The sequence below is a fragment of the Oncorhynchus keta genome, chromosome 14 (assembly GCF_023373465.1).
Source record: "Oncorhynchus keta strain PuntledgeMale-10-30-2019 chromosome 14, Oket_V2, whole genome shotgun sequence".
NCBI lineage: Eukaryota > Metazoa > Chordata > Actinopteri > Salmoniformes > Salmonidae > Oncorhynchus > Oncorhynchus keta.
The window spans coordinates 43,590,971-43,614,363 of record NC_068434.1 but is presented as its reverse complement, the minus strand read 5'-3'; the positions used below and the strand labels follow the sequence as shown (position 1 = coordinate 43,614,363).

The 23,393-nt window shown below is 44.0% G+C and overlaps 1 protein-coding gene and 1 long non-coding RNA gene across 4 annotated transcripts in view; both read right to left on the bottom strand.

Moving 5' to 3' along the window:
- The window catches only part of LOC118393484 (F-box/LRR-repeat protein 17-like), a 331,937-nt gene that overhangs the window by 72,758 nt on the left and 235,786 nt on the right, over positions 1–23,393 (bottom strand). The gene's annotated exons all lie outside the window — the stretch shown is intronic.
- On the bottom strand, positions 20,026–21,020 carry LOC127907301 (uncharacterized). 2 transcript variants are annotated; one of them, XR_008064093.1, is made up of 3 exons: positions 20,365–21,020; positions 20,185–20,324; positions 20,026–20,144 (listed from the first exon to the last, which is right to left on the bottom strand). It is a non-coding gene; the product is annotated as an uncharacterized LOC127907301 (long non-coding RNA). The 2 variants fall into 2 exon arrangements; XR_008064094.1 differs by having other exon boundaries at positions 20,385–21,020.

Below are 23,393 nucleotides of genomic sequence, written 5' to 3'. Positions count from 1 at the left end.
CTGTCTGCTGGAAGAGACAACAGTCAGTCGCAGAGGAGAAGAGCTTGTCATTTATCAGAAAGGACTATGACAGACAAACGCATGTAATATACACAAACGTGTATTATCTGTCTGTTTGTCTGTCTATTATCTGTCTGTTTGTCTGTCTATCTCGCTCCCTCTCTGACACACACACACACACACACACACACACACACACACACACACACACACACACACACACACACACACACACACACACACACACACACACACACACACACACACACACACACACACACACTTACTTTCGTGTCTCAATGCCGTATCAGTCTGTCGGGCATATAATTGAGGGCTTACAGTGCAGTCCCCCTTCTGCTAAGCCCTGCTATCTGCAGGCCACACACAGCTCACTTTCTGTCTCTCAAAACACACACGGCTCCAAAATACTGCTCTCTGCTGGGGCACATCTGATTAAGTCAGCTCTGTAAATGAGTCGTCACAGGAGAGAGAGATTCGAGGAGGAGAGAAGTTATAGATTACAGTAGGAGAGGAGAAGAGGAGAGAATCAACAGGTGACAGCAGGAGAAGAGGGGAGGATAGAGGCCTCGGGGCACCCAAAGGTCTCTGTCAACCAAACAGTCAAATTAAAGGAGCAGTGACTGTACAGAACTGGAGAGAAACTCTGCAGTATAATAAAGACCCATTATCTATTCCATACGGTGTCTAATGAGTACAGACAGTGTTGCAACGTATTGCATCAACAACATAACAATGACATTTTAGAAATGCATAGCACCTCTGCCGACCACCTAGCACGTGCCTGAGTACACATACAGTACCAACACAGACACACATGCACCTAAGCAGACACATACACTTGAGTGGCGCAATATGCGTGTCTGTGGATTCCTCCTGTTATGTGTCATTACGCAGTTAGGTTCTGTAACTAACCTCCAACTAGGGCAGTGGAGGTCACGAAATGTTGTCAGCCGGTGATTGTCAAGCAAATAACTGCCGGTCTCAACGTAATTGACCGTTAAATTAGCATATCCTGGCTTCCGCCCATAGACTACAAGCCACTGATGCAGACCTTTGGAACATCTACATTTTAAAAAGACTAATATATCAATTTAATATAGCCTACACCATCACAGGAAATCCATTATTTATTTTAGACAGGTCTAAAGAAACATGATATGAATAAAATGTAGTCTATTTAAGAAGAACAGAATAGCATAGTCTGAGTTGTCCTTATGTTTGGCCATGATATGGCTATACCATATGATATCATGAAGTGCTTTGAGAGACTAGTCAAGGACCATATCACCTCCACCCAACCTGACACCCTAGACCCACTCCAATTTGCTTACCGCCCAAATAGGTCCACAGACGATGCAATCTCAACCACACTGCACACTGCCCTAACCCATCTGGACAAGAGGAATACCTATGTGAGAATGCTGTTCATCGACTACAGCTCGGCATTTAACACCATAGTGCCCTCCAAGCTCGTCATCAAGCTCGAGACCCTGGGTCTCGACCCCACCCTGTGCAACTGGGTACTGGACTTCCTGACGGGCCGCCCCCAGGTGGTGAGGGTAGGCCACAAGGGTGCGTTCTGAGCCCTCTCCTGTACTCCCTGTTCACCCACGACTGCGTGGCCACGCACGCCTCCAACTCAATCATCAAGTTTGAGGACGACACAACAGTGGTAGGCTTGATTACCAACAACGATGAGACGGCCTACAGGGAGGAGGTGAGGGCCCTCGGAGTGTGGTGTCAGGAAAATAACCTCACACTCAACGTCAACAAAACTAAGGAGATGATTGTGGACTTCAGGAAACAGCAGAGGGAACACCCCCCTATCCACGTCGATGGAACAGTAGTGGAGAGGGTAGTAAGTTTTAAGTTCCTCGGCATACACATCACAGACAAACTGAATTGGTCCACCCACACAGACAGCATCGTGAAGAAGGTGCAGCAGCGCCTCTTCAACCTCAGGAGGCTGAAGAAATTTGGCTTGTCACCAAAAGCACTCACAAACTTCTACAGATGCACAATCGAGAGCATCCTGTCGGGCTGTATCACCGCCTGGTACGGCAACTGCTCCGCCCACAACCGTAAGGCTCTCCAGAGGGTAGTGAGGTCTGCACAGCGCATCACCGGGGGCAAACTACCTGCCCTCCAGGACACCTACACCACCCGATGTCACAGGAAGGCCATAAAGATCATCAAGGACAACAACCACCCGAGCCACTGCCTGCCTGTTCACCCCAGAAGGCGAGGTCAGTACAGGTGCATCAAAGCTGGGACCGAGAGACTGAAAAACAGCTTCTATCTCAAGGCCATCAGACTGTTAAACAGCCACCACTAACATTGAGTGGCTGCTGCCAACAACTCCAGCCACTTTAATAATGGGAATTGATGGGAAATTATGTAAAATATATCACTAGCCACTTTAAACAATGCTACCTAATATAATGTTTACATACCCTACATTATTCATCTCATATGTATACGTATATACTGTACTCTATATCATCTACTGCATCCTTATGTAATACATGTATCACTAGCCACTTTAACTATGCCACTTTGTTTACATACTCATCTCATATGTATATACTGCACTCAATACCATCTACTGTATCTTGCCTATGCCGCTCTGTACCATCACTCATTCATATATCTTTATGTACATATTCTTTATCCCCTTACACTTGTGTCTATAAGGTAGTAGTTTTGGAATTGTTAGCAAGATTACTTGTTGGTTATTACGGCATTGTCGGAACTAGAAGCACAAGCATTTCGCTACACTCGCACTAACATCTGCTAACCATGTGTATGTGACAAATAAAATTTGATTTGATATAGCTGTTGGCTACACTAATTCATTGAGCAGACAAGATTTACTAAGATTTACAGGGCATTATATTTGTATATATTTTTTTTAAAGTATGAATAATATAATTGAACACAGCTTAATAAAATAGAAAGTATTTTCTCGAAACGATTTCAGAGTTAGTGCGCACACGCAACTATTTTGTGGTGCGAGGTTAACAAAGAAACTGGTCCTATATACTTTAATTTAGAGTTCTTTATGCAACTTTAGCTGTGATACAAATGTTGAGCTATATATTTTGATTTTTAATACATTCTAAGGCTGAATGATGGGACTCTAATGATGATTTGAAAAAAGTTGCAAGCTACACACACTTCATCAGTCTCTCATTCACAATTTGAAAAGCATTTGATAATATTCTCAGAAAGCCTTGCATTTCTCGGCGGCATCCCCATTGTGTGGCTGTAATGACCTTAAAATAATCCATGCCTTTTGTGGCCAAAGTGGCCGTTGTGCCCGTGGGCTGAATATACACTAATTATAATTCCCTTCTCCCGGCTGCCATGCTAAAATGCACCTCTCGCTCACTTGGCTCTCTCAGATGTAGCCAATGTCTGTCACGAGATCGGGTCCTTTTCACAGGCATTTCAGCTAAGTAGGCTACAGACAGACAAATCAGGGACGCAACTGTGTGCGTCCCTCTTATTGAATTCCATGTCCATATTGAAGATGTTAGAACTGTCCACATACCATCCCCATAGTACAAAAGTTGACCTATTCTATTGGTCAACTTGACTTTCTGTGCAATAAATAAATATCCAAAAAACAAACACTGAGACTGTTGTGAGATCCCAAATTAATAAATAAACGAATACTCGGATCAAAAAAAAAACTGATCAGCTGATTGTTTAGCTTAAAATGTTGATAAACGCAGCAATTCGGACACGGCATAGGCAATAGGCGCAAACGTTCAAAAATGCGATCAATTAGCGGGCAAACACTGCTCACAAATGCGATAATGCATGTAATGCTTTATTATAAAGGTTCATTTTTATGGTGAAAATGATCTTCCCCAAAATTGAAACTCACGCACAGCCTATGTATACCAGTTAAGCTCTACGCCGGTTATAAAGAGGATTAATGTGCTTAAAACTAAACGAAATACTATATGTGTGAAATTGGTTTTGATTTAGAATGAACCATTATCACGCACCTGTAATAGGCCTAGCCTATAGAAAGCTGATGGGATCCTCCGCTTTTCAATAGAGGCCATCAAAACTCTGTTTTCTCACTCAATTGCAGAGCATATAGAAATGTTGGACAACATGAGCTCAGGAAACAGGTACAAAAGTATCTATATCCACAGTAAAAACGAGTCCTATATCGACATAACCTGAAAGGCCGCTCAGCAAGGAAGAAGCCACTGCTCCAAGACCGCCATAAAAAAAGCCAGACTACGGTTTGCAACTGCACATGGGGATAAGGATCATACTTTTTGGATAAATGTCCTCTGGTCTGATGAAACAAAAAAATAACTGTTTGGCGATATTGACCATCGGTATGTTTGGAGGAAAAAGGGGGAGGCTTGCAAGCTGAAGAACACCATGCCAACCGTGAAGCACGCGGGTGGCAGCATCATGTTGTGGGGGTGCTTTTCTGCAGGAGGGACTGGTGCACTTCACAAAATAGATGGCATCATGGGGTAGGAAAATTATGTGGATATATTGAAGCAACATCTCAAGACATCGGTCAGGAAGTTAAATCTTGGTCGCAAATGGGTCTTCCAAATGGACAATGACCCCAAGCATACTTTATAAGTCGTGGCAAAATGGCTTAAGGACAACAAAGTCAAAGTATTGGAGTGGCCATCACAAAGCCCTGACCTTAATCCTATAGAATATCTGTGGGCAGAACTGAAAAAGAAAGCACACCAAAAGATTATGTTAGGTCTGCAACTAGTCACAGAATAACACAACCATTTTTCCAGCCAAAGAGGACTCACAAAAAGCAGAAATAGAGATAAAGTTAATCACTAATCTTTGATGATCTTCATCAGATGACACTCATAGGACTTCATGTTACACAATACATGTGTGTTTTGTTCGATAAAGTTCATATTTATATACAAAAATCTGAGTTTACATTGGCGCGTTATGTTCAGTAGTTCCAAAACATCCAGTGATTTTGCAGAGAGCCACATCAATTTACAGAAATACTCATCATAAATGTTGATGAAAATACAAATGTTATGCATGGAACTTTAGATAAACTTCTCCTTAATGCAACCGCTGTGTCAGATTTCAAAAAAGCTTTACCGAAAAAGTACACCATGCAATAATCTGAGCACAGCGCTCAGACAACAAAACAAGCCATACAGATATCTGCCATGTTGTGGAGTCAACAGAAGTCAGAAATAGCATTATAAATATTCACTTACCTTTGATGATCTTCATTGGAATGCACTCACAGGAATCCCAGTTCAACAATAAATGTTTGATTAGTTTGATAAAGTCCATAATTTATGTCCAAATACCTCCTTTTTGTTTGCGCGTTTAGTACACAATCCAAACTCACAATGCGAGGGCAAGTCCAGGCAAAAGTTCAGACGAAAGAGTCAAAGTCATATTACAGTTCGTAGAAACATGTCAAACGAAGTATAGAAATAATCTTGAGGATGTTTTTATCATAAATCTTCAATAATGTTCCAACCGGAGAATTCCTTTGTCTGTAGAAATGCAATGGAACGCAAGCTAACTCTGGCAGATCTCTGACTCATTCAGCTCCCATTCCCCCTCCTTCACAGTAGAAGCATCAAACAAGGTTCTAAAGACCGTTGACATCTAGTGGAAACCTTAGGAAGTGCAATATGACCCAATAGACACTGTATACTCGATAGGCAATGACTTGAAGAACTACAAACCTCAGATTTCCCACTTCCTGATTGTATTTTTTCTCAGGTTTTCGCCTCCCATATGAGTTCTGTTATACTCACATACATCATTCAAACAGTTTTAGAAACTTCAGAGTGTTTTCTATCCAAATCTACTAATATGCATATATTAGCAACTGGGCCTGAGTAGCAGGCAGTTTACTCTGGGAAAATTATTCATTCAAGATACTCAATACTGCCCCCCAGTCCCAAAGAAGCTAAACAATTTAAAGGCAATGCTACCAAACAGTAATTGAGTGCATGTTAACTTCTGGAATGTGATGAAAGAAATAAAAGCTGAAATAATTCATTCTCTCTACTATTATTCTGACATTTCACATTCTTAAAATAAAGTGGTGATCCTAACTGACCTAAGACAGAGAATTTTTACTAGGATTAAATGTCAGGAAATGTGAAAAAGAGTTTAAATGTATTTGGCTAAGATGTATGTAAACTTCCGACATCAACTGTATATACACATACACACGCTCGGCGGCACAAAAACACACACACAAAAAAAACACACACACAGACACACACAGACACACACACACAAAAGGATGGATGGATGGGTGTGAGTATTATAGGCTCTAGTGGGAAAGTGGCAAGAACATGTCCTTAATTAATCAAGGGGTTCAACATTGTAATGTATATTTTTCACAATTTTCAAAATTGAACGTGCAATTCCAATATCAACATGGTAAACCATGGAGCCATCCATAGAGAGGAGGAAAAGAGCCAACGAGGGAGGAAGAAAAGCAACACAAACAACAGAGCACCATCCAGCAAAATCCTTCTAACTATAAACCAACCATGACCATCACACTACAGGTCCACTATCGTGTACTTGCAATTGCAGGAGAGTTCTCAGAATGTCTTCCTGGTCATGATTCTATGCAACGCCTTCTATAACCCCCACGGTGTTCCTAGAAGGAGATAGCGATGAGAGAACCCCTGCGGAGGTTTCTCCTGCTCTTGGAGCACTTACTTACACACTGTACACACACACAGAATGTAAGGTCAGTAGGTTGATCTCATCCTTAAATCTTAGCTATTGATGATGTGGCATTATGGACCACGCACTGGGTGATCCTGTGACTGCAGCTGAAACACGTCACAAAGACATGAGCCGAATGATTTGACTACTGGTAATACTGTAGAACTCACTCCTGTCTTTATTGTAATTCCTCAGCTCAATGTACTGTGCTTATGTCATAACAATGGAGATAGAGAGAGATAATGTGCTCCTGGCTGGTTGCATCACCGCCTGGTATGGCAACCGCTCGGCCTCCGACCACAAGTCACTGCAGAGGGTGGTGCGTACGGCCCAGTACATCACTGGGGCCAAGCTCCCTGCCATCCAAGACCACTATGCCAGGGGGTGTCAGAGGAAGGCCCTAAAAACGGTCTAGGCCTCCAGCCACCCTAGTCATAGACTGTTCTCTCTGCTACCGCACGGCAAGCGGCACCGGAGCGCCAAGTCTCGGTCCAAAAGGCTTCGTAACAGCTTCTACCCCCAAACCACAAGTCTCCTGAACAGCTCATCAAAAGGGCTACCCAGACCCCTCTTTTACGCTGCTGCTACTCTCTGTTTATTATCTATGCATAGCCACCTTAACTCTACCTACATGTACACATTACCTCAATTACCTCGACTAACCGGTGCCCCCGCACATTGACTCTGTACCGGTACCCCCTGTAGATAGCCTCACTATGGTTATTTTACTGCTGCGGTTTAATTACTTGTTACTTTTTATTTTCTATTTTTTACTTAACACTTTTTCTTAAAAACATTGTTTCTTAAAGCATTGTTGGTAATGGGCTTGGAAGTAAGCATTTCACTGTAAGGTCTACCTACACCTGTTGTATTAGCATGCTTTGTACAACTTTTTTTTTATTGTGCCTCCATTTGTCCAAACATGCCATTATAAAGCAGGTAAAGTGACCATCCAGACCTGTCGAGAACCCATGGCAACCGCAGGGGATGACTAAAAGGTCAGAGGTCAGAGACAACAGAAGAAATGACCTCAGCAGGAAGTATAAATAACTACTAGGTGACAACACACACAAAAACAGGTACCCACGCACAGGATGTGACCTTGCATGGATTAGACTATGAGCCATGGAGGTCAAACACTCTTGGAATGGGGGATATAGAGAGGGGGAAAGAGGGGGGTATTTCCCTAAAGTAGCCTTTCACACAATGTCAGTGAGACAGAACGAAGTGTAGAACACCCTACAGGGTCCATCACAATTAAACACCCTCTCAAACCCTGTCACAACCAACCATCAACACTCGCATAACCTACACCAGAAATAGCGGGGGGGTAAGAGAGGAACAGAGATAGACAAAAGAGGAAGAGTGATAAGTTGTGGAGCAAGCTTGGAGAGCAGTGAGGAGATGGACTGTGAAAGAGTGAGAGGGGGAGAAAGAAAGAGTGGGGAGGCGAAGGGAGGTGTGTAATTCCATCAGAGAGGTTCCTGTTAGAGCTGTCTGTTCAGCTCTCTGCTATCGCAGACACTTACACCTGCTCAGGATCAGAGCCACAGTGCTAGAGAGGTTGTGTCTCATGCCCGCACCCCTTGAAATATCTGTCCAGTATCCTCGCTATCCCATATAACACAGGTGTGACAAAAAAAATATTTTTTTCAGCTCTTATTACATTGGTAACCAGTTTATAATAGCAGTAAGGCACCTAGGGGGTTTGCGGTGTATGGCCAATATACCACGGCTAAAGTCTGTATCCAGGCAAGCAGCGTTGCGTTGTGCATAAGAACAGCCCTTTGCCGTGGTATATTTGCTATATACCACAACCCCTCGGGCCTTATTCTTTAAATATATATATTATATATATATATACACACTTTATAAGACAGCGAGAGCGAGACACAGAAATGGCCCTGTAAGAGTTTCCACAAATAAGACCGGGCTATTGTTAAAAGTGACTTCCTCAATCTCCAGACCAATGATTGCTCTCCCCCACACGCTTCGCTCCAAGGAGAGATTTAAGCGCGAAATAGCAGAGGCTTTAGCATATTTTCCAAAGTTAAGCAAAGTGTGTAATGAAATACTGTCTGAGTATTTGTGTGGGTGTCACTGTGTGTGTAAGTTTGTGTGTGTGTGTGTGTGGTACAATAAGTTAGCAAACAAAGCCCTGCTATTCTCAGTCTAAGCCCACAGCTCTTCTCCGTTCTAAAGCAAACAGTGGCTGTACCATGGAGCTTAACACTCGAGAGAGGAGGAGAGGACAATATATGGAATTCAATTTCTACTCCTACTGCCAATCTCCAAATACCACCTAATGCATGACAATTGAAATTCACACTTCTACAGTATGGTACCAGGCTTGAATTTATATGTAGCCTTAAAAAGCACTTACTGTACTGCCCCCCCCCCCCCCCTCCCACACACACCCTTACCTCATCCTCCTCAAACACACGTAACACGGACACTCCCGCCACATTATTTATAGAGGTTTTTTTTCTCAACTGTTCTCCTACGGACAGAGATTTTCTCCTCGGTTGTTTTGAGCGTAAACAAACAAAGTTGGTTCAGTCTACTAGATATTTCAAGGGAATTTCCATATGCACAAAAAGCTGATTTCCCGCAAATGTTGTGCACAAACTTGTTCACATCCTTGTCAATTGACAGATTTCCTTATATGAACTGTAACTCAGTAAAATCTTTGAAATTGTTACATGTTGAATATTACTGTTGAGTATGTGTAGTCTATATGCCTACTGTAAATATATTTTAATGCAGTCATCGTTTTATCCTTCACTTGTTTGTAACAATTGCAACTTTGTAGTCACCTTCGTTCTGATGTTTTCGGTCGTCACAGAGCTGTTCAGGGGGTGAAAATGACGCACTTACGAGTGGTCTGAGGCAGTCGGTAAATAACGTGGGTTTTTTGTAACAATGGTTTTGGGAAACAGCTGAAAGATTAGTAAGATGCTCCTATGAAGGTTATAACGATGAACTTAGCCTTAAGATTCTGGGAAGGGCCTCCCGAGTGGTGCAGTGGTCTAAGGCTGTGCCACTAGAGTTTCTGGGTTCGAGTCCAGGCTCTGTCGCAGCCGGGAGACCTAAAGGGTGGCGCACAATTGGCCCAGTGTCGTCCGGGTTAGGGGAGGGTTTGGCCGGCAGGGATGTCCTTGTCCCATCATGCACTCGCGACTCCGGTGGCAGGCCGGGCGCAGTGCACGTTTCCTCCGACACATTGGTGCAGCTGGCTTCTGGGATAAGTGGGCATTGTGTCAAGAAGCAGTGTGGCTTGGTTGGGTTTCGACCTTCACATCTCCCGAGTCCGTACGGGAGTTGCAGCGATGAGACAAGACAGTAACTACCAATTGGAGACTATGAAATTGGGGAGAAAGAGGTAAAAAAATATATATATATATATATAAAAAAAAGAAAAACATCTAATAAAAGATAAGATAAAAAAAAATGTTTAAAGATGCTTCTGGGAAACAGGGCCCTGGTATATGTGTGTTTGTGCATAAATTACTTTGGGGAGTTCTATAATGTTGTTAACTGCTTGTTGCCTAGAGTGACCAATACAATGAGTCCTAATGAATGTAGTAGCCCGCTCAGAGTCCTGACTTGTAAGACCAGAATAAGCATTTCTTCCCTCAGCCCATGGCCAACAGCCGTGACCTGCAGAAACCATCTCCACCTCAGCCAATGGCCAACAGCCGTGACCTGCAGAACCCATCTCCACCTCAGCCCATGGCCAACAGCCGTGACCTGCAGAACCCATCTCCACCTCAGCCCATGGCCAACAGCCGTGACCTGCAGAACCCATCTCCACCTCAGCCCATGGCCAACAGCCGTGACCTGCAGAACCCATCTCCACCTCAGCCCATGGCCAACAGCCGTGACCTGCAGAAACCATCTCCACCTCAGCCCATGGCCAACAACCGTGACCTGCAGAACCCATCTACACCTCAGCCAACAGCCGTGACCTGCAGAACCCATCTACACCTCAGCCAACAGCCGTGACCTGCAGAACCCATCTCCACCTCAGTCAACAGCCGTGACCTGCAGAACCCATCTACACCTCAGCCAACAGCCGTGACCTGCAGAACCCATCTACACCTCAGCCAACAGCCGTGACCTGCAGTACCCATCTCCACCTCAGCCAACAGCCGTGACCTGCAGAACCCATCTCCACCTCAGCCAACAGCCGTGACCTGCAGAACCCATCTACACCTCAGCCAACAGCCGTGACCTGCAGAACCCATCTACACCTCAGCCAACAGCCGTGACCTGCAGTACCCATCTCCACCTCAGCCAACAGCCGTGACCTGCAGAACCCATCTACACCTCAGCCAACAGCCGTGACCTGCAGAACCCATCTCCACCTCAGCCAACAGCCGTGACCTGCAGAACCCATCTCCACCTCAGCCAACAGCCGTGACCTGCAGAACCCATCTCCACCTCAGCCAACAGCCGTGACCTGCAGAACCCATCTCCACCTCAGCCCATGGCCAACAGCCGTGACCTGCAGAACCCATCTCCACCTCAGCCCAGAAAAATGATAGAGCAATATCACAGACACATCACAGATAGACCTCCATAAAGCGCTGTGGTTTGTCCTGCAGGGAGACAGAAAGGAAAATAACATGGTGTGTAGCGACGAGAAAACATGCTATTATAACTGATACATAAACACACACGCGCATGCACACTCACATGCGCACACGCGCACGCACGCACACACACACACACACACACACACACACACACACACACACACACACACACACACACACACACACACACACACACACACACACAAGCCATAAAGTGTGTTATCATTCTAAATCAATGGGATTATTATGCCAGGGGGAGAATACCCTGCCTGCAATAAGACACACACTATAAAGACATTGCTCTGTATTACGACCACATTGGTTAGGATGGGGAATGTGTGAGGTAGAGACGCGTGCGTGTGTGTGTGTGTGTGCCTTTACCAAGAAGCCTGAAAGAGAGAGGCGAAGCCAAGGCTGCATGACTGAGTCTCCTGGACTAAATCAGACTCAGTTGGCTGCGGCTGTCTTTAAATATATGGAGACTAAAACACAAAATGTATTTTGACTTGACTCTTTTTATTGATATTGATTATTGTCCAGCACTGTTGAGGGAGCTAGCAAATAAGCACTTCGCTGCACCATTTATATCTGCTGTAAACTGCGTATGTGACGAATACATTTATTTTGAATTAACACGCACAAGGCACGCACGCACACACACTGATGTAATGTTTGCATGCATTGGGTTTGGATCTGGGTAAAAACATAATAAGAGGTATTCAGTAATTTTCAACCATTCTGCCAATGTACTATGCATTTCAGACCCCTTGACTTTTTCCACATTATGTTACGTTACAGCCTTATTCTAAAATTGATTACAAATGCCAAGGGGGGGGGGGGTGAATACTTTGCAAGGCACTGTACAAGTGTTTTAAAGTCACCATTGGCCTCATGGTGACATCCTTGAGCGGTGTCCTTTCCGGCAACTGAGTTTGGAAGGACACGTGTATCTTTGTAGAGTATTAATACACCATCCAAAGTGTAATGAATAATTTCACCATGCTCAAAGGGATATTCAATGTCCTTGGTCTTTGTGATTGAATCAGTGTTTGAAATTCACTGCTCGATTGATGGACCTTACAGATAATTGTATGTGTGAGGTACAGAGATGAGGTGGTCGCTCAAAAATCATCTTAAACTCTATTGTCGCGCACAGAGTCCATGCCACTTATTATGCGACTTCGTATTGACTCAAGACATTTCAGCTTTTCATTTTTTTATTAATTTGTAAAAAAAAAAATGAAAATGTACCTTGAGATTATGGGGTATTGTGAGTAAGCCAGCGACAATTTTTTTAAATATAAATTGAATCCATTTTAAAATCAGGATGTAACGCAACAGAATGTAGAAAAAGTCAAGTGGTGGAAATATTTTATGTGGTACCATGCTGGCATTATTTACTTTCACCAGATAACCAAAATGAGGAAACAGGAGGCTGACTACATGATCTAAATGGTTGATCTTGTTAGTCTCCTGCAAACTCAACAGTGAGGAACTATGTTTAATCATAGTCGTTAATACAAAGTCCAGCTACAATATGTGTCCTGTACCAGTTATTGCAGGAAAAGTGATAATATAAAAATGTGTCTACGTCATTCAGGGTTGGGTATGTTACTTTCTAAATATAATCTGTTACCTGTCCAAAAATTGTAATCAGTAATGTAACTTTTGAATGACCAAAACTCAGAATGTAGTTTGTAATCTTATTACTTCCAGTTACTTGTGCCCTTAATAGCCATTAGAAGAAATGTATATTACCAATTGAACTGTCACGCCTTGGTCTTAGTATTTTGTGTTTTCTTTCTTTATTTGGTCAGGCCAGGGTGTGACATGGGTTATTGTGGTGTGTTTTTTGTCTCTGGGTTTTGTGGGGTGGCTACGTAGTCTATGGCTGCCTGAGGCGGTTCTCAATCAGAGTCAGGTGATTATCGTTGTCTCTGATTGGGAGCCATATTTAGGCAGCCATATTCTGTGAGTGTTTCGTGGGTGATTGTTCCTGTCTTTGTGCTTGCACCAGATAGGGCTGTTTCGGTTTTCGTTATTTTCATTTAGTTATTTTTGTAGTTTCTGTATGCATAAGTTTTCCTTCATTAAAATATCATGAATCATCATCACGCTGCATTTTGGTCCGATCCTTGTTCTACCTCATCGTCAGAGGAGGAGATAGAAGAGAGCCGTTACATGAACGACATCTATTGTAGAATAAATCAATGTTAGAGTTTACATAGCTGGCCATAAATGGATGTTGCCTTTTATTTTGTGGCAGGGTTCCCCAACTAGTGGCCAGCGGGTGGTTTTATTTGTCCTTCAAAGTTTTCTGAGCAAAGAAAATATATACACATTTCTTTATTTACATTGTTGGACATAAAAGGCTGTAAAAACACCTGGAAATCAGCTCCAAGTGATTTTTATTTAAGAAATATGTATTCCCATGCATAATAGAGAGACACATATGATCCTATACAAATGTTAGTAAAGTTTGAAATGATTATGTTTTAGTCAAACATATCTGTTGGGCTTCCTGTGGTCAATTTGCAGTCTAAAAATTATTTGTAATTATGTTCCGGCCAACCGACCATTCGCTCGATAAAAGATAGGGCCTGGTGATGAATCTAGTTGATGATCCTTGTTTTATAGGTTGGTTATAGAGGCTTCTTCTAACCCATTGCTTTCTACTACAGATAATAATATGATTAGGCCATTTCTTTACATTAAAAACAAAAGTCTGTCAGATTTCCAGTCATTCCAATTGATGTAATATCCCTGGATCTTCAAGAATAGGACTTGGAAATATGTAAATATATACTGAACAGAAATGTAAACGCAACATGCAACAATTTCAATGATTTGACTAATTTACAGTTAATTAGGCCCTAATCTATGGCAGCAATGGGTGGGCCTGGGAGGGCATAGGCCGACCCACTGGGGAGCCAGACCCAGTCAATCAGAATTAGTTTTCCCCCACAAATGCTTTATTACAGACATAAATAGTCCTCAGCACCCCCAACCTCCCCCTCAGATGATCCCGCAGGTGAAGAAGACGGATGTGGAGGTCCTGGGCTGGTGTGGTTACACGTGGTCTGCAGTTGGCAGTACGTCCAACCGGCCACACAAATTTTCTAAAACAACGTTTGAGGCGGCTTATGGTAGAGAAATTAACATTCCATTCTCTGGCAACAGCTTTGGTGGATATTCCTGCAGTCAGCATGCCAATTGCTTGCTACTTCACAACTTGAGACATCTGTGGCATTCTGTTGTGTGATAAGGTGCACCTGTGTGATGATCATGCTGTTTAATCAGCTTCTTGTTATGCCACATCTGTCAGGTGGCTGGAATATCTTGGCAAATGAGAAAGTCTCACTAACAGGGATGTAAATACATTTGTGACCAGAATTTTAGAGAAATACGCTTTTTGTGCATATGGAACATTTCTGGGATATTTTTGCATGGAATAGCCTTCATTTCTCAGAGCAAGAATAGACTGACAAGTTTCAGAAGAAAGGTACTTGTTTCAGGTCATTTTGAGCCTGCAATCGAACCCACAAATGCTGATGCTCCAGATACTCAACAAGTCTAAAGAAGGCCAGTTGTATTGATTCTTTAATCAACAGTTTTCAGTTGTGCTAACATAAATGCAAAAGGGTTGTCTAATGATCAATTAGCCTTTTGAAATGATAAACTTGGTGCCATTGGAACACAGGAGTGATGTTTGCTGCCTATGTAGATATTCCATAACAAATTTGCCAGCTACAACCGTCATTTACAACATTAACAACGTGTACACTATATTTCTGATCAATTTGATGTTATTTTAATGGACAAAAAAGTACAAAAAACAAGGACATTTCTAAGTGACCCCAAACTTTTGAACGTTAGTGTACATTTGTGAACAGCCATCCACATCAACCACAATCCGTAAAGCGCAATTATCTAAATGAGAGAGCTGCAGTGTGATTCACACCAATGCACTAAGTAGCGATTAATAGTAAGTGATATCCCTATCGCCCCTAGGCTACACCACTGCTGTCATCCTTACCTCCAAGCGTTTATTCAAGTTGGATAATCTTTCGATGACGACAGCAGTCGCACCATTGGAAGACATTGCTTGGACTGAATACTACAAAAGCATATACCTGCTTTTTCCCCCCAGAGATCCATCAAACGCATTTAAATTTTGATTTGAATGTCATTGATAAAAACAGAAGGTGTCAAAGATTTGTTTCGCAAACATCCTTTCTGAATTTAAAAGTAATCTGATAAGTAATTATCTAGTTTTTCAAAAGTATTTGTAATCTGATTACAATGCTTTTGCTGGTAACGTAATGGATTCTAGTTCGTTTTTTTGTAATCCATAACATCAAATAAAATGAAATGTTATTTGTCACATGCTTAGTAAACAACAGGTGTAGACTAACTAGTGAAATTCTTACTTACAACGCAGAGTGAAAGATAGATATTTAAAAATATATATAGTGTATGTACTATAAAATCAAATCATATTTGTCACATGCACCGAATACAACAGGTGTAGTCGACCTTACAGTGAAATGCTTACTTACGAGACCTTAACCAACAATGTAGTTAAGAAAAAAGTTATAAGTCAAAAATAGATAAGTAAAAAATAACAAATTACAAATAGTTAAAGAGCAGCAGTAAAATAACAGCAGTGAGGCTATATACAGGGGTACAGAGTCAATGTGCGGGGGCACAAGCTAGTCGAGGTATAGTTAAAGTGACTGTGCCTAGATAATAACCAGAGAGTAGCAGCAGTATAAAAGAGAGGGGGGTACAACGCAAATAGTCTGGGTAGCCATTTGATTAGGTAGGTGTGAAGTGACTGGGCAACAGGATAGATAAGACAGCAGCAGCGTATGTGATGAGTGAGAAACATTTGTGTGTGTGTGTGTGTGTGTGTGTATTTGAGTTGAGGTGTCAGTCTAAGTATGTGTGAGTGTGTGGGTAGTCCGGGTAGCCATTTGATTGGCTATTTAGCTGTCTTGTTTAGCGGGTAGAAGTTGTTCAAGGTTCTGTTATTGCCTGACTCGGCACTCCAGGACCGCTTGCCGTGAGGTAGCAGAGAGAACAGTCTATGGCTTGGGTGGATAGAGTCTTTGACAATTTTTTGGTCCTTCCTCCGACACCGCCTGGTATAGAGGTCCTGAATGGCAGCGCTCCTGGCCCCAGTGATGTACTGGGCCGTACTCACCACCCTCTGTAGTGCCTTGGGGTCGGGTGCTTTGTATTCGCCGTACCAGGTGATGACGCAGCCAGACAAGACCCCCTCAATCGCGCAGCTGTAATCCGTTACTCCACAACCCTGCATCATATATTTCACCGTCTTTAGGAAATAAAAAGGTATCAATGGAGAGTGTATGGGTTTATATTACCCCCCCGGGCTGTGTGCAGGGAAACAAACCGACCCACTCACTCGCGTCACCTGGAGAGCAGCAGACCACTCTATTCCTGTGAGCCTACCAGAGGGAAGTGACAGGGAAACGCCATATATCAACGTCTAGCACGCTAACAGTTTACCTTTCAGATGAAAGAGAGAACGGAGAGGGGGATGGAGAGAGGGACGAAGAGAGGAAAACAGAGGAAGGGAAGGGAGTGCTGGGGGGGGGAGAGAATGAAAGAGTACCGGAGGGAGAAAAAGGGAATGGGAAAGCAAGGGAGATCATAGGTGGCGTCCTCCGTTCAGGGTATGCATACAGATGAACACACTCACACGAGCGAGAGAAGGGCCTCTTCTTTATTCAGGCACCGCAGAGGGCAGTCCTTATCAGGACTCTCTAAACAGGACAGATAACATGCATCCGTCCACACAACCGCAACAAGATAAAGCCAGACACACACAGAGCTTTCACTCCTCTTCTCACACTCTCAGATACAGTGCCTTCTGAAAGTATTCAGACCACCTTGACTTTTCCCACATTTTGTTACGTTACAGCCTCATTCTAAAATGTATTAAATACATAAAATCCTCAGCAATCTACACAGAATAGCCCATAATGACAAAGTGAAAACAGGTTCAGAAATTTTTGCAAATGTATTAGAAATAAAAAACGGAAATACCTTATTTACATAAGTATTCAGACCCTTTGCTATGAGACTCGAAATTGAGCTCAGGTGCATCCTGTTTCCATTGATCGTCCTTGAGATTTTTCGACAACTTGATTGGAGTCCACCTGTTGAAAATTGTATTGATTTGACATGATTTGGTAAGGCACACCTGTATATATAAGTTCCCACAGTTGACTGTGCATGTCAGAGCAAAAACCAAGCCATGAGGTGGAAGCTCTGAGACAGGATTGTGTTGAGGCACAGATCTGGGGAAGGGTACCAAAAAATATCTGCAGCATTCTTGACCTGAAAATAGCTGTGCAGCAACACTCCCCATCCAACCTGGAAGAGCTTGAGAGGATCTGCAGAGAAGAATGGGAGAAACTCCCCAAATACAAGTGTGCCAAGCTTGTACCCAAGACAACTCAAGGCTATAATCACAGCAAAAGGTTCTTCAACAAAGTACTGAGGAAAGGGTCTGAATACTTATGTAAACGTTTTTAAAATATTTTATTGAGCAACATTTTCTAAAAACCTGTTTTTGTTTTGTCATTAAGGGGTATTGTGTGTAGATTGACGAGGGGGGAAAAATGATGTAATCAATTTTAGAATAAGGCTGTAACGAAAATGTGGAAAAAGTGAAGGGGTCTGAGTGCTTTCCGAATGCGCTGTACACACGACAGACCAGGGAGAGACGAGGAAGGTGGAGGACAGGAAAATAGAGGAATGGATGACTACCGTAAGTCAATAAAGGTCTCAAGGTTCTCTTACTTGGAGAAAGCAGTCAGACAGACAGAGGAGAAGTAATCGATACACAGGATTTGCAGTATGAGAGAGGTTTTTACAAGCTTGCATCATTCCAGAGCAGGTCGGTAGGCCACGGGGCTAAAGAGTATTTCAGGTGAAAGACCGAAACACACAGTAGGGGTACAGAATTCTCTTGCTAGGGCGACATTTACATTTGTACACTTTAGTCATTTAGCAGGCGCTCTTATCCAGAGTGGCTTAGAGGAGCAACTAGGGTTAAGTGCCTCGCTCAACTATTTCAGCTAGTCGGCTCGAGGATTCGAACCAGCGACCTTTCGGTTCCTGGCCCAACGCTCGCTCTACCTGCAGCAGTTATCAACCTTGGGTCTGGGCCCGCTCTTACCGATGGACTGACTGTGTAACACACGGTAAAGCCCTGTGACAGAGAGGGAACACGCACCAACGGATTCCTCTGAATATCCTTTCGACTGGCAGCAACACAACCACATAAACGGACACTGGAACCAAGTGACTCTCGGGCAAACACTCCCCTGTCCACTTCCATTATAGCGACAGACAGGGGAGACGGGATCGATACATGGGATTGGCAGGGAGAGAGAGAGAGAGAGGTCTTACACGCTTCCTAATCAGCGTCATGTTTCGGCAGAGCAATGGAGAAACATCACACACACACGCACCTTATATGCACACGCAAGCGCACAAAATCATATGTGCTTTTGAATGAGACGGCTGAAGGCAGAGTTGAGCTGGATATTGATGTGACATGATCGTGGTCAGGTATTGAGCTTTAGGTCTTAAGTGCAGAGGGCCACTCGGAGAGATTCATATTGGCTGATAAAGAGAGACCCATCCACATCATGTCCCTGGCTCTCAACATCTGTTCAGGAGGACGCAGATGTACCCAGCACTCGGGTACAAGGGTAGTTCAACACAAAACATGTCCTGTGCCCAGCACTCATGAACAAGGTGAGTTCAAAACATGAACCAAGCACTCAATGAACAAGGCTAGTTCAACACCAGGTCGAGATATAAGGACACACATCGAGCTGCACTTCAAATACCTCTCTTCTTCTTAGGAAATAAGCTTTTAAAGTGCTTTCCTCATACTCTTAGATTTAAGTGCTCAAAATGGCAATGAACAAAAGGTCACTTTTTAAAACAGACATGTTGTATGTCCATCATGGTCGCAAACATTCCAAATACAGCTCCCACAAAAACAACATCTCGGCCTGTTTTTCTTTCCAAACCAAGACGACAAAATTGTCAACAAACGTTGACAGTGACCGTGAGGGAAACATACAGGTGGGCACTTTCCAATTTCTTGAGAGAGGAGAGGGTTCTGGGTAATGGTTGTGTGGCTGCTAGTTTTCCCAAATACCACTGAGAGCTATGTTGTGAAAGGATGCAGTCACCTGAAATGGTCTTTACTGGTGGATAGTGCTGTGTGTGTGTGTGGGGGGAGAAAAGAGAGGAGAGAGAGAGAAGACCGTTAACAGCAAAGCTGAGCTGGGAATGAAGCAAATGTCTGCCGGAATCTACAGAGAAACAGAGAGAGAAAGAAAAACAGAGATAAACAGAGAGTGTGGAGGTGTGTTTACGTGTTTGCATCGTGACATGTCTTCTGTCCTGCTTCCACGGTCTCTAATGCTGCTCCATCCACGACAGTCTCTAACATGCTGACCACACCGGTCGCGTCGCGTGCTCGAGTGTCGCAAAATAAATGTACACATACATGCTATTCAATCATTGCACCCACACTGCTCGCGTGAGTCAACGGGCGTCTGCGTTTGCCAGAAGTTCTGCATCACTTCTATTTGTTCTGCGTCACCTCTATTTGTTCTGAGTCACCTCTATGTGTTCTGCGTCACCTCTATGTGTTCTGCGTCACCTCTATGTGTTCTGCGTCACCTCTATGTGTTCTGCGTCACCTCTATGTGTTCTGCGTCACCTCTATGTGTTCTGCGTCACCTCTATTTGTTCTGCGTCACCTCTATGTGTTCTGCGTCACCTCTATGTGTTCTGCGTCACCTCTATGTGTTCTGCGTCACCTCTATGTGTTCTGCGTCACCTCTATGTGTTCTGCGTCACCTCTATGTGTTCTGCGTCACCTCTATGTGTTCTGCGTCACCTCTATGTGTTCTGCGTCACCTCTATTTGTTCTGCGTCACCTCTATGTGTTCTGCGTCACCTCTATGTGTTCTGCGTCACCTCTATGTGTTCTGCGTCACCTCTATGTGTTCTGCGTCACCTCTATTTGTTCTGCGTCACCTCTATTTGTTCTGCGTCACCTCTATTTGTTCTGCGTCACCTCTATGTGTTCTGCGTCACCTCTATTTGTTCTGCGTCACCTCTATTTGTTCTGCGTCACCTCTATTTGTTCTGCGTCACTTCTATTTGTTCTGCGTCACTTCTATTTGTTCTGCGTCATTTCTATTTGTTCTACGTCACCTCTATTTGTTCTACGTCACCTCTATTTGTTCTATGTCACCTCTATTTGTGCCATCTCCTCATTGGTTATACCCACGTGGGTGATTGAAAGATGAACTGAGGTCGGTTGTGGTAATATACCTTATTATGAAAGTTAGTTGCCAATCGCCATATAAAGTCCAAAGAAGAAAAAGCCTGGGAGGAGGAGAGATGACTAGAAACAATTCGGTTGACCATTTTATGTGTGAATTTATTGTCAGAGTAGAGGACCTTGTGCATTTCAGGTAAAATAACAACCCAAAATGTATATCCATGGACAAATTAGCTAGCAACTGCAAGCTAGCTAGCTAAATTGCCATAAATGTTTAAAACTTTTTGACCTGTCCCGGTTGACAAAATCAAAATAAATTTGTATGTGTCTGGATTGGGTGGTGTAATGTTGCTCCCTCCACAGCAGTCTCTAACGCTGCTCCCCCCACAGCAGTATCTAACGCTGCTCCCTCCACAGCAGTCTCTAACGCTGCTCCCTCCACAGCAGTCTCTAACGCTGCTCCCTCCACAGCAGTCTCTAACGCTGCTCCCTCCACAGCAGTCTCTAACGCTGCTCCCTCCACAGCAGTCTCTAACGCTGCTCCCTCCACAGCAGTCTCTAACGCTGCTCCCTCCACAGCAGTCTCTAACGCTGCTCCCTCCACAGCAGTCTCTAACGCTGCTCCCTCCACAGCAGTATCTAACGCTGCTCCCTCCACAGCAGTCTCTAACGCTGCTCCCTCCACAGCAGTCTCTAACGCTGCTCCCTCCACAGCAGTCTCTAACGCTGCTCCCTCCACAGCAGTCTCTAACGCTGCTCCCTCCACAGCAGTCTCTAACGCTGCTCCCTCCACAGCAGTCTCTAACGCTGCTCCCTCCACAGCAGTCTCTAACGCTGCTCCCTCCACAGCAGTCTCTAACGCTGCTCCCTCCACAGCAGTCTCTAACGCTGCTCCCTCCACAGCAGTCTCTAACGCTGCTCCCTCCACAGCAGTCTCTAACGCTGCTCCCTCCACAGCAGTCTCTAACGCTGCTCCCTCCACAGCTGTCTCTAACGCTGCTCCCTCCACAGCAGTCTCTAACGCTGCTCCCTCCACAGCAGTCTCTAACGCTGCTCCCTCCACAGCAGTCTGTGACTGGTTCACTCAGGTACACATCACTCTCATAAACCCTCGAGTAACAGCTTCATCACAGCCCAGCCCATTGTGTGTGTGTGAGAGAGAGACAGACAGAGACATAGAGACAGAGAGAGACAGAGAGAGACAGAGAGAGAGACAGAGTGACAGAGAGAGACAGAGAGAGAGACACAGAGAGACACAGAGAGAGACAGAGACAGAGAGAGAGAGAGAGAGAGAGAGAGAGAGAGAGAGCGTCACTCACAGCAGAGTAGTTAGAGAGGGGAAGTGTGTGTCATTGCTATAAATCCAGGCAGGCCCGGCAGTGCTTTAGCCTGTTCTCAACACAATTACTGACCAAACGACATGAAAGAGGGCTTAACCACGACATGAGGTTTCAGTTAGGAGTGTGTGTAGTGTGTGTGTGTGTGAACTGCATATTAACATATTTCTTAAACTTTGGTATTTTTTGGGCGGTTGTATTTTTTGACATTTACCAATGCAATGAACATAAGGAAGGCAGGGATTTACAGTTAGAAGCATGCATTTTTGTGTGTGTGTGTGTGTGTGTGTGTGTGTGTGTGTGTGTGTGTGTGTGTGTGTGTGTGTGTGTGTGTGTGTGTGTGTGTGTGTGTGTGTGTGTGTTGGACTAAACGAGGCCAGGAGGTTTTGGTTATCAGGCCTAATAGGGGCTTTCAGTATGAGAGTAAATGACTTTAGTATATCCTGCCAGGTTAGTGCCATACAATTGGTCCCTTTCTCTCTCCCCTACATCTCTGCTGTTACAACCTGATACATCACAAGCGAAATGAGTTGTTTTGAACAACATCATTAGAAGTTTAAAGTGTAATGACATGTCCATTACCAAAAGCTCTTTCCTTCCTTCTCTTTTTCTCTCTCTACCCCCCTCCCTCGCCCCCTCCCCCATTCTCTCGAATAAAAAGCAAACACGCAGGAAGCGAATGACGGGGGAAAACGGAACACTTAATCACAAGGGGCTTGTGGACATCTCAAATGTTGTTCAAGAGGCCATTAATATAGAGTCATTTGAGTAGGAGATGGGCGGAACAGACTGGCCCAGAATGGCAGATGGAAAGCTCAGTGCTTTGATTGCATTTATCAAAGGCCGGAGCAGGAAAGCAAACCATTATTCTATTAGATCTCGGAGAGAGGACGTCTCTATTCGGCCACGCACACAAACATACACAACCAAAAGTATGTGGACAACTGCTCGCAGGAACATCTCATTCCGAAATCATGGGCATTAATATGGAGTTGGTCCCCCCTTTGCTGCTATAACAGCCTCCACTCTTCTGGGAAGGCTTTCCACTAGATGTTGGAGCATTGCTGCGGGAACTTGCTTCCATTCAACCACAAGAGCATAAGTGATGTCGGGGCACTGATGTTGGGCGATTCGGCCTGGCTCGCAGTAGCTGTTCCAATTCATCCCAAATGTGTTAGATGGGGTTGAGGTCAGGGCTCTGTGCAGGCCTGTCAAGTTCTTCCACACCGAAACAATTTCTGTATGGACTTTACTGTGTGCACGGGGGCATTGTCATGCTGAAACAGTAAAGGGCCTTCCCCAAACTGTTGCCAAAGTTATAATGTCATTGTACGCTGTAGTGTTTAGATTTCCCTTCACGAG